At 39.0% G+C, this 12,498-nt stretch overlaps 1 long non-coding RNA gene across 2 annotated transcripts in view; it reads left to right on the plus strand.

Moving 5' to 3' along the window:
• The first annotated feature begins 491 nt into the window (after positions 1–491).
• LOC309476221 overlaps positions 492–12,498 on the plus strand; it is a 56,756-nt gene continuing 44,749 nt past the window's right edge. The window contains exon 1 of one of the 2 annotated variants that reach the window (XR_014197968.1): positions 492–736. This is a non-coding gene — a long non-coding RNA (uncharacterized lncRNA). Of the gene's footprint in view, positions 737–7,472; positions 10,982–12,498 lie in introns of those variants that run through there. The other variant, XR_014197969.1, reaches the window with a different exon arrangement.

Raw genomic sequence — 12,498 nt, forward strand, 5'->3', positions numbered from 1 at the left:
GACAAATGTCACTTTTAGCACATATTGATGATTCAACCAGATTTGTGTCCAATCAAATGCTCCCTGGGATGATAATCGTGATAAACAAAGGTGTCAAGCCCTTCAATGTCACCAGAACTCCCTGATTCAACAGGAAGTACATCAACACAGGAAAGAAAGACTTGTCAAGCGATTTCAACAGGTCTTCAAGACACATTTGCGTCTCATGAGACACAGTGCTAATGCTTAATGCACGTGTTTAATGTTCATTCTAGTTCTGATAAAGCTACATTGTGTTACATAATTCAACTTGTTAGTACAGAAATCTGAAACTATGGGTCAGATTCACATCCTTTTATTTAAACAAAGTCTTTGTAGGTGTAGATATCTGTGCTCCTAGAATGGCCTTAGGTGACCCCGGTTTCACTTCTCATTTGAGAGGGTGTTGATGGTAGTGCTAGGGCACCAAATAAACAACAGCAAGAGGAACAGGAAGCCCTTGGCGAGGAGCATTGCGTGAGAGACAGTGAGAAGTGGGCTGAGGTTTTGAGCACATTTGTGTGTACGTGTGCGCTTGTGTTTTTCAGTTTAGTTTTGCGGTGGCATGTTCTAGCGGGTGAATGTTACCCAGTGACCTGCCTCTTCATATCGAGTCGGTCGTGTTATGCTTTTTTAGACCTGTGAAATCTGCATATGTAACATGTAATGTGGATATATGAATCTTTACGAAGACTTAACAGTGTCACTCCTTCTTCAGGTAAGAAGAAAGCAGATCAAATCTCGAATAAATATTACAGTAGTGACTGTGGCGCTTGTAGGTGCTGTGTTATTTTAAGAAAAAGTCTGGAGTGTTACAGTTTAGATACATTTTCAAGAGCTCTGGAGGAGAGGATGTATGTTTTGCGAGGGGCTCCTGCTCGCGAGGGCCTTGTGCCCAATGCCTGCTCACTGTAATGTGAAGCGACAGCTAGCCTTCACGCACCAGTGGGCTCCGTGTCCTAAAATGGACACAGGAGGACTCTTTCAGGAAAAGGAAAAAGAGTAGATGCAGGACTATGCGAGAACATCTTTATGTAGAGAGTGAAAGACATTAAAAAAAACTGATTTGTTGTGTAACTTAATTCTTTCTTCTTGTTTTTGCAATTTAAAACAAACTGATTCTCATATATCAGTAGTACGCAACATTTCTATTTTATTTTAGTCCAAAAAAGCTCCATATCTGAAAAATATGAATGTTTTGCAACATACCCAGAGAGAAAACACAAATTCACTCAACTAATGAAAGACAACAGGAGAAAACGAGAGTGAAAGCAGCATGTACAAAAACTTCACCTCACTTCCCACAGTATCACTTATGTACTACAGAACTAATATGGCCTTACTATGGTACAGTTATGTATGACATACTGTACATAATGGTTCGAAATGGTTGCTATATGGTACTCCAACATATGTAAAAAAAAAAAAATAATGCTTAGGTACTACCAGTACATCAAAGAACACAGTATTAGCGTGTTAGATGTCTGTGGTAACATGTCGAAAAGCCAATCCTGTATCTCAAACGGTAGAGCATGGTGTTATCAACGCCAAGGTCATGGGTTCGATTATGTATACCTTAAATGCAAAGTTGCTTTGGATAAAAGTGTCTGGCAAAGCATAAATAATAAACCACATGGTATTACTGTGGTACCTTTTTTTAGGGTATTGTATTACTGTTACACGTTATCGCTGTCATGTACTAATATTTGTCAATTTGCCATGCATTAACTGAACCTACGTACACCAAAAACTGCACAGTGATCTCTCTCTGCGCTGTAATTGAGGCAGCAAAAGTCCTTGTTCCCTGCTTCTTCTCTAAGGCTCAATGATGTGATCAATAACCAATTAAAATAAACGGATCAGCAGATTATCCACGTCACATGGTTCAAGCATGAAAAACAAGAACGTCTGTTTGACATGTTCTCCGAATGCATGTTTGTAAAGCGTATCAGTTGTCAATGTGTAAAGAACACCAGTGACAGAAATTAGCAGAAGTGTACAGGGGTTAAATAAAATATTCGTCATGTTGAGTCCACTTCCCTTAACTTGCTGTCTTTTAACAAGCATCCATTTCCACCTAATTAGTGCCCAGGATTTTAATTGCAGTTTACAGAGTTGTTTGGTTTTATTGAGCTTGTGAATGTGTTTGTGTACAAGCAGAGAGGCTTTGTTACGCTCCAATTGGAGAAGGCAGCTTCTTTTTTGGGCCTGTTGTGGCTGGTGATTGAATACTGGCGGCATTGTCGTGTATCTATGATATTGTTTCCAATGAAAAATAAACAAGGAGAGGTTTGGTTTTTTGAGTGTTGACAAAAAAGTTATGAATATGAATCAGATAAATAATGACAATGCCTTGATTCAGTACATGAATGTGGGTCAGTGGATGTTCAAAGGGCACATGAAGAAGACAAGGTAGGAAGTGGTAAGTGAGGTGAATAATTCATCTGTCTGTCTTCCATGTGTGCCCTGTCTGCACTTTCATCACCCTCATTATCCCTGTCATCACTGAGCTCTGTCCTCTCCATCGGCTCATGGTGCCATTCACTCAGAGCCTAGGAGCCTAATGTGGATATATTTCAACAGATTAGTTTCCCTGAGAAGAGAGGATGGATTGAGAGCTTGTGTCCGTCAAACTGTACCTATACAGTAGCCTTGCTGGAAACATTTAGAAAAACTTTGATCATGACAAAAAAAATTGATTCTATTTTTATATAGTAGGCTATATTTATACGGTTCCTTTAAGATATAGTTAGTTTAGATAGATAGTTATTTAGATATTAATTATTTAGTTATTTTTAGATAGATGATTGATAGATAGATAGATAGATAGATAGATAGATAGATAGATAGATAGAAAAAATTTTGTTTATATATTGTGTGAGTGTGTGTGTGTGTGTGTGTGTGTGTGTGTGTGTGTGTGTGTGTGTGTGTGTGTGTGTGTGTGTGTGTGTGTGTGTGTGTACACCCATATGGATATGCTGTATATATAAATATATGTGTGTGTGTGTGTGTGTGTGTGTGTGTGTGTGTGTGTGTGTGTGTATATATATGCACACACACACACACACACACACACACACACACACACACACACACACACACACACACACACACACACACACACACACACACACACACACACACACATATATATATATACACACATACATCATATAAACAAAAACTTTTATGTTAGATCGACTGCCCTACTTCTTGCTCTTCTTGAAATACTGTAGTATAGAAGTAATTCTACTTGTCCCATCTTATGGCAGTACCTCGGACCTACATTATGTCTTTTTTCCCTTTACTTTTCCCCCACTCACTTAGTACTGTCTATTGTTATCAGTCTGCCTAATGGGCTTCTTTCCCTGGCTTTGTTCTGGCAGGCGAATGAGTGCAGAAGGGGAGGGAGGTGGAGGGTTGGTGAGAGAAAGGGCGACCGAGTTCATTTCTTTAAAGGATATCAGTCATTTCGATATGATCGCCCTCCCAAGCAGCAGATTCACAAACACAAGACTTCCTCTCTCTGAACCTAGGCATGCACCATACTTGAGCTCTACTCACACATTAAGGGTGTTGATACTCCAATAAAACAACTGTAGACATGTTTGAAAGCTAATAAATTGCACAAATAGTCTAATAAAAGAGGAATAATTATTGTCATAAAACTCAATAACAACATTGTGCTGTTACAAATGTTAAGTATTACGATGACTCAACATACATTTCTAAGTCTGTATGCCTTGAAAGAATAGGCCTAATTTTAATATTTAACACTACTTTTTTGAATAAGCACGTCGGACTGTACACTCATAAAAATGATTGTTTTGATGCGGTTCATTTTATTCAAACAATTCAATATGATTTAATACCATTGTATCGGGTTTGTTGTTCAAACACGATTGTTTAAATTAAATTGACTTGAAAGAACATTTCAATCAGGTAACTCAATCAGTGCGAATATTTATGTAATGTTATTAAAGAGAGCTGAAAAAGATTTGAAAGAGCCCATTACAACAATGATGACATGCTATATCACAGTATAGACAGACAGATAGACAGATAGATAGATAGATAGATAGATAGATAGATAGATAGATAGATAGATAGATAGATAGATAGATAGATAGATAGATAGATAGATAGATAGATAGATAGATAGATAGATAGATAGATAGATAGATAGATAGAGCTTGATCTCCGGTGGTTGGCAAGGAAAATAAAGGAGATATAAAAGCACAATAACACATCCACTTAAAATAAAAGTAAACCTGACTGCTCAGCTTATAGATGCTAAAGGGTTAAGCACGTTCACTGCCTGCATCTGGGAGTCATTTGAAACATTCCACAAGGCTTACCACATGTTTTCAGACAGGCTAAACCCCATGAAGCAGATTTTGCTGTCCAGGGCTGGAAGTTTTCAAAGAGTGCATTTGAGAAAATTGAACTGTTAGCTTTTTGAAGGCTCGAGATGAGATGGTGCGAGGGTGGCAGAGAAGACTATACTCGTTTGGGGATCTGTGACTATCCTTGCCTGTCTTTGCGTACCCATGCGTGTGTGCATCAGTCCTCTTTGAAGTGGTGGGATGCTAAATGGCGCTAGTTCTTTCCCACCCTCTGATAGGATCTTCACAGGCTTGCGTTCCCAGCTCATTTCCTCTGGTCAAGTCTTGTGACCCGTCAAAACACAAAGGGGTTTTAGGTGTTCACTCTAGATGCGATACAAAGACCATGCAATTTAAACCGTACGCAATTAAACAATGACACAAAATGACAAGTTCGACACATTCACTCAACCCAAGTATAGGCCTGGTATATTTCATTCCAGGGGTGTGGTAAGGAAACCCTGATCACTTAATTTCATGATTCTTATACTGTATGTTAAACAGATTCAGACAGAAATATCAGCCAAAATCAGACCAGGGCTTCCATTGTGCAGATCATTTCAATGTAACACTCTTATCAGTTGTATGAAGGCTGTTCTTTCAAACATTCATTACTTTAGATATGTGAATGGTCACAATGTCCAGTGAGATCACTGCCATTCAGAATGTAAAGTGCTGTGGCTGGACTAGTGAGCATTTTGACAGGAGGATGAAAATCACTTGAATGTGGAACCACCTCAAAACAGCTTCTAAAGACCTGGATGAGACCTCCAACCTCCAATTTCATCTTGAACTGTAAGCCAATGGCTACAAGAGGCTGGATTGACAGGTTGTGTACCAGTAAAGAAACCATTTATTCGTTTTATCTACTGCAAAAAAACATGTTGCACTTGTCAAAGAACATATGGAGTGTGGAAGATTGGAGTCCGACAAGTCAAAATTTAACAGCCTACCATTGGATGGTATATTCGTAGGAGACGACTGGAGTGTTTTAATACCAAATGCATGCATGACACCATTAAGCAGCAGAAACATAATGGTATTGGGGAGGCATGCAGCAGGTGTTGGAAGAATCTACAGAGTTTGGAAATCCTGTTGAACACAATGTAGCCAAGAATGGAGGATCTTTTTAGAGATCAAATGTGTATTTTGCAACATGATAACAATCCCAAACATACTGGACATTCAAAAAAGTTGCAATGCAATGAAAGAGTTCATGCTCAGCATTTTGAAGTCTTTAAGTGGCCTCCTCAGTCCCCTGACCTTAAAGCCATTGAAAAGCTTTGAGAAATTATAAACCTGAATTGTGATAAGTCCTGCAGGTCTTCCGATGAAGCTCAACTTTGGGAAGAACTTAAGGAGGATTGGAAAAAAGTTAAGCATATCACAAAGTTGAGTGTGTCAATGCCCAGGACAGTGGCTGCTATAATCAAAAACAAGGGAGAACCATCAAAATATTAATAACTAATTACACTGTAGTTAATGTATGCGCTATTTCATGAGCTTTTTGTTTTTCTATGCCTTTAATTGCATTATATAATAAAATCCAATGGTCGAGTTTGCCTTTCTGGCCAAATAAGTTTGTAATTTAAAACCTTAAACAAGTTTAGTATATACTTGTTCCCAAATGACTTGACTGTTTAATAGACCCTGAAATGTCATTAAAAAAATATATATATTGTACAAATATCCCCTCCGCACATCACTTTTGGCCACTACTGTATGTACAGTAAATACTGTACATTAATTAGTATGTACAGTAAATACTGTACATTAATATGGTCATATGCATCCCCAGATGCATCAGATCCTTCTGTCCACCCTCTCATCACTGGGCATCACAGGAACTTCACTCCACTGGTTTGAGTCCTATCTCACAGGTAGGTCCTTCAAGGTCGCATGGAGAGGTGAGGTATCCAGAGCACATCAGCTGACCACAGGTGTTCCCCAGGGTTCAGTTCTTGGTCCCCTCCTCTTCTCCATCTACACCACATCACTGGGACACATCATACAGGCACACGGTTTTTCCTACCACTGCTATGCTGATGACACGCAGCTCTTCCTCTCATTTCAACCAGATGATCCCACAGTAGCTGCACGGGTCTCAAGCTGTCTGGCGGACATCTCCACATGGATGAAGGAACATCACCTGCAGCTCAACCTGGCAAAGACTGAGCTTCTCGTCCTCCCTGCCAATCCGTCTCTACAGCACGACTTCACCATCCAGCTAGAGTCATCATTAATCACCCCATCAAGATCGGTCAGAAATCTTGGAGTAACGTTTGATGACCAGCTGACCTTCACTGATCACATTTCAAAGACAGCTCGATCATGCAGGTTTGCACTGCACAACATCAGGAAGATCAGGCCTTTCCTAACTGAGCATGCAACGCAACTTATCGTCCAGGCCCTGGTCATCTCTAGGCTCGACTACTGCAATGCTCTTCTGGCTGGACTTCCAGCATGTGCGACCAAACCCCTACAGATGATCCAGAATGCTGCAGCTCGTCTTGTCTTCAACGAGCCCAAGAGGGCCCACGTCACTCCTCTGTTCACCTCTCTGCACTGGCTACCTCTCGCTGCTCGCATCAAGTTCAAGGCACTGACGCTTGCTTACAGATCCATCACAGGCTCAGCTCCCTCCTACTTTCACTCACTCCTACGAGTCTACATCCCTACCAGACACCTACGATCGGTCAACGAGCGACGTCTCGTGGTTCCATCACAGAAAGCCACAAAATCACTTTCCAGAACATTCTCATTCACAGTTCCATGCTGGTGGAATGCTCTCCCCACCCTCATCCGGAATGCAGAATCCCTGACAACATTCAAAAGACAGCTGAAAACCCATCTCTTCCGTGAGCACTTAACCTTATAAAAAAAATTAAATAAAAAAATAAAAAAAAAACATCACTTATCAGGCTTATGCTACTCTGAATAATACCTGAACTTCGTATTTTGAGCACTTCTTGCGTTGTTGTTGTTTTTGCCTCTTTATGATGACTCGCTGAATTTTTGTCCTAATTTGTAAGTCGCTTTGGATAAAGGCGTCTGCTAAATGACTAAATGTAAATGTAAATATACACGTTTGTAGGTTTAAAAAGCAAAACTCAGTTTTCTATAACAGGGGGGTCCCTGCTCTGGGTCTTTGGGCTGAAAAGATTGAAGACCCCTATTTTAAACAGTCACTTCACATAGGCTTCATCGGTTCCAGTATACCTATAGCAGTGCTTCTCAGCTCCAGTAATGGGGACACTAAGCAGCTGATCAGCTGAATCAGGTACTTTAATGTGTGAGGCATCTCAATCATTCTGGGAGGTGGGTCCCTGGGAATGGAGTTGAGAAACACTGCTCTATAGGATTCACAACATAAAGTTACACAGCAATAAAAACTGCAAAACATCAAACCAAGACCATAACCATGTTTGCATGATCAGGAAAAGACTTTGTCAAAACTAGGTAAAATCAATTTTTTCTCTATATTTCCCTATAAAATTGATCTGATTATGAACACTCTGAAATCTTAGGCATGCGTTTCTAAATATAGAACCAAGAAAAAAGAGATTTCGCTTCAAATATCACATTGTATTTGTAAGAAGGGAATTATGAGTCATTTGAAGCCTGTAGGCCAAGCAAACCACATGTGACATGACTCCATCTGAAGGATAGTTTATTTTTCTCTTCTGTTAATGGGACGTTCCCTCATTTGCAAGGTGATGGGCCATATAGGCAAAAGGTCTTGGCATGCTTTCAGCAGTTGTACTATTTGCAAACACACACTGAGGGATCCCAAGAGGGGACACTCAGAGCGGGCAGTCATATTGTACAGGTAGCAAACGAGCAGAGGCAAAGGCTGCTCCTAGAATTAGCTCACGTAAACAAGATGAGGGCAGACAAACTGACGACACCTCCCTGCTGAGAGAAAAATAGATTCAACAGGTCTGTGCTGGTCTCACCTGGTTTAGGCTGTTTAAAATTGTCTCCCAACCTACTGGGCCCAAGGAGCTGATATTAGTGTTTCATGTGGATGGCTTCTCTTCTGTTTTAAATGCATGGTTGCAAAGGAAGAGCTTTTGCAAAAGAGAAACAGTGTCCTTGTCGTCACAGTAAAGTGGTAAAAGGTCTTAAGAGTGTGGATGCTCAGCGCTTGTGTAAATTCAAGGCATCATCACAAGATCAATGGTGCTTGCAGCTGTTTTTCACACAGTGCACATCACGATGTTGACACATCTGTTCTGAGACCACAATGGACAGCAATGCAAATGTTGCTTAAAGCCTTCTGGAACCTTTAACATCAATATTGTACACTGTAAAAATGAAAAGGTACTTTCAGGGGTTTTCAGACTGACACACTGGCAGAAACTCTAGGCACTCAAAGAGGTCTCAAATATTCTACTGTGCACTCAAAAAACTTCAGCATATATATTTGAAGCACCTCAAAGCCTTTCCTTTATGATTTGTGGCAACTGGACGATCTGTTGATTGTGTCAAGAGTTCTTGTAGGAACTTATTGATTACATTTTGTACATTCCTCATACCCATTTTCCATCAAAACATCACTTTTTTTTTTAAAAACAATAATTTTTTTTTTTTAAAGAGTTTACATAAGAGTTTGCAAGAGTTTAGATGAGCTTCTTTTGATGCAATGGCCAGCAGATATTTAAATATGAGGAAAAATCATAGTAATCAATTCACATATTATTTTTGTAAATAAAATTTGAAATAAAAACATGAAAAAAGCAACTGGAGACATGCAACATGATTTACAGTATATTATATGATATTTGATTATGTTGGTGCTGCATCACTTAATTTAAATTCTCTGTGTAGACAATTTATTGGCTACATAAATATACACTAATAGTCTGATTATTCCCAGAAATCACAATAAGGAATTACTCAGATTAAGATCGTTATGTGAAATAAACCAGTGCTTCTCAACATTTTGTCAACAACAATATGGCCCCATGACTTGTTGTTCATGATTTACTGAAGGCTATATAAGGACTAAGAATAATAATAATAATATATATATACTCACAATTTCTACCCCTTAAAATAATGTAGAGCTTGGCATATCTAGGGAAAAATGTAAATTAATAATAAAAATGTTTAATTGATCATTTATTAATTCATTTTATTAAGTTACATGACTTCTTCAGAAATCACACTTTTAAAATTAGACTTTTTCCAAGACTGTTGTTGAGAGAGTGAACTAAAATAAGAAATATCTTGAGTTTTGACTTCTTAAAGGGATAGTTCACTTTGAAATTAATTTTTGGTATGTTTTAGCTTACCTCAAGGGCATCCAAGATGTAGGTGTCTTTTTTTCCGCAGTAGTTTCAATTTTGATATTTTTAGGTCAAACCGTTCTTGTCTGTCAGTCATATAATGCAGGTCTATGGTCACTGTCTCATAGAGCATGCACATTAAAGTCCAAATTAAAACAATTCCCCGTCGTCCAAATTAAACAATTCCCCATCGTAAGTACACATTGATGGCCTAAGACACGAAACGAGCGGTTTGTGTGAGAAAACGAACAGTATTTATATCGTTTTTACCACTTATACACAGCCATGTCCAAGTGATCTGATCTGACGTGTGCGCAAAAAATATCAAAATTGAAACTACTGCGGAAAAAAAGACACCTACATCTTGGATGCCCTTGAGGTAAGCTAAAACATACCAAAAATTAATTTCAAAGTGAACTATCCCTTTAAAGTCATCTTGAGGCCCCCTTGGAAGTTTGCTAAGGCCCTCAAATGGGCCCTGGTCCCCGGTTGAGAACCATTGCAAAATTTACCACTGATAAACCTGAGACAAATCTCTTTCAAGTTTATCAAGTTTACATGCTAATTTTCATTAAATGATAATCATAGGTGTGGTGGTTTTTGTGCAAGTTTTCCTCACCATTCACTCATTCCAAAAACCACAACAAAATTTTTTTCAATTTAAATGCAAAATGCTTGGCGGTTCTAGTGTACCGAACCTTCCTCAATTTGTCAGGAACGTGCCAAATATGTATTTGCGGGGTCTGCCGGCGTCAAGAACCTCAAATGAATCCTGAAACACCTTTTTAATTTTTTACGCTTAATCCTCTAAGAACTTCGAGCTGTTTCTATGAGTATTTTAGCGACCTGAAGCACAGCTTTGTCCTAATGCAAAAGCACTAAACTTCCTGCGTAACGCGCAGTGGTTACATAAAGGCGAGCACCAGCTGAGCTTGTGTTCAGTGGTATCGTGCCCTGAAGTGACACCGCGGAAGCGGAGAATGGGAGGAGACGGCGGCGGAGGCTGGCCGGTGTTCGGTTTCAACAGCTCACACGTGACCGCAATGGCTGCTTGTCAGTTACTTGCAGTGCATCATTCCTCTGCCGCCCTGCGAATGTAGGGTACATCAGTTCTCTCGCTTCTTTGAACTGTCGGTGCGGACACTACCACCCGCCGAAACGAAATTCCTCTACACGTTCAGCAGAACAGCTCACCGGCTGAGAAGAAGAACGACATTCGGGAGAGAATTTAAAGCGTCTCTGGGTTCAACTTCCACCAACCAACACAGCGGTAGGAGGAGTCAACAGGTATTGGCGCTCTATATTTACGTGACAATACAATTGCTTGGCTGACAGGTAGCCACATTAATAGCGTCTTGACAGATGTGGAGCAGTGAATAGGCGCGTCCTTCGGCGCTCAGATGCGGTGTGCTACTTAACTGTAAAGCAGCCCGTTGAGTTTGATCGAAACCGCATACGGGGGTAATAATGACCGGTCTGCGGCTGCTACGTAATAAAATGCGCTGTATTGTTCTCTTACATGAATGAGCAATGTGTCATTGAGAGCTTTTGCTGCAAGTATTTCATGCAAAAAGCGCGGATACCCTGCACTATCCGAGAGTCCTGCATTGAATTGGAATTTGTCGTGCGTCGACTTTATTCAGACAGTATTATCTTTGGCTTTTAAAAATCTTATTCATGTTATATATTTGCCTATATAGACATGAGAACATGTTGAGCATTATGTAAGTGTATTTAACTGGGTCACTTCGTTCTACAAACAAAAGCAACAAATGCCTCTATATAAGTAATTTCCTGCTTGGATGAACTCAGCTGAAATAGGCTACTGTTTAAGAGCATTTGGGTCAACATGCAATATAAATATCTGAATACTGAGCAAAGTATCTGTTCACCAGACCGAAGCTGCTATTTAAATAGATAGTTCACCCAAAATTTTAAATTAAAGGGATAGTTCACCCAAATATGAAAATTATATCATTTACTCACCTTCAAATTGTTCAAAACCTGTATGAATTTCTTTCTTCTGCTGAACACAAAAGAAGATATTTTGAAGATTGTCAGTAACCAAACAGTTGATAGGCAGTGACACCATTGACTTCCATAGTATTTTTCTTCCCTACTATGGAAGTCAATGGGGTCCATCAACTGTTTGGTTACCCATATTTTTCAAAATATCTTCTTTTGTGTTAAATTTTCATTTTTGGGTGAACTGTCCCTTTAAGCAATATATGATCATATCAGTTCTCTGGGTATTGTTATTTATTTTTATATTTTTTTATATTTATGTAGCCTACAAATTAACTGGTTTTATGGCTCGTTTAAAAGAACCTAGGCTATACATTTCTTTATAATCCACAAGAATCATTGTAAAATAGAACTAATGAATACCCCTTTTAGCTTTTGTTTCGTTAATTATAATCGTCACTTGATAAATAAAAAGTATTAATCACAGTAGAAGTCTCTTTTACTCACCTTCTTAAAATCTTCACATTAACCAATATTGCACAGATTTACAGCTCCAAGTGATTTACATTTTTAAATTTTTTTATTTGCTAGCAGCTATATGGCTATACATTGAGTGTTGGTAATTGAAACTATTGGTAATTTCATCTCATACATAAGCAGGTTATATAACATATTTGGATTTTTAATACCTGATGCCACATATATACATGTTAACCCGTTGACACATATTTACTATAAAATAGGAAACTTTAAACAGAACCAGTATATAGACCCAAATATTGTATTAGGAGGTAGGCCTAAACAAGGAAACGTGAGTTTGCCATGAACACGTTTTACTA

Source organism: Leuciscus leuciscus (assembly GCF_965113295.1).
Source record: "Leuciscus leuciscus genome assembly, chromosome: 1".
In the NCBI taxonomy this organism is placed as follows: domain Eukaryota; kingdom Metazoa; phylum Chordata; class Actinopteri; order Cypriniformes; family Leuciscidae; genus Leuciscus; species Leuciscus leuciscus.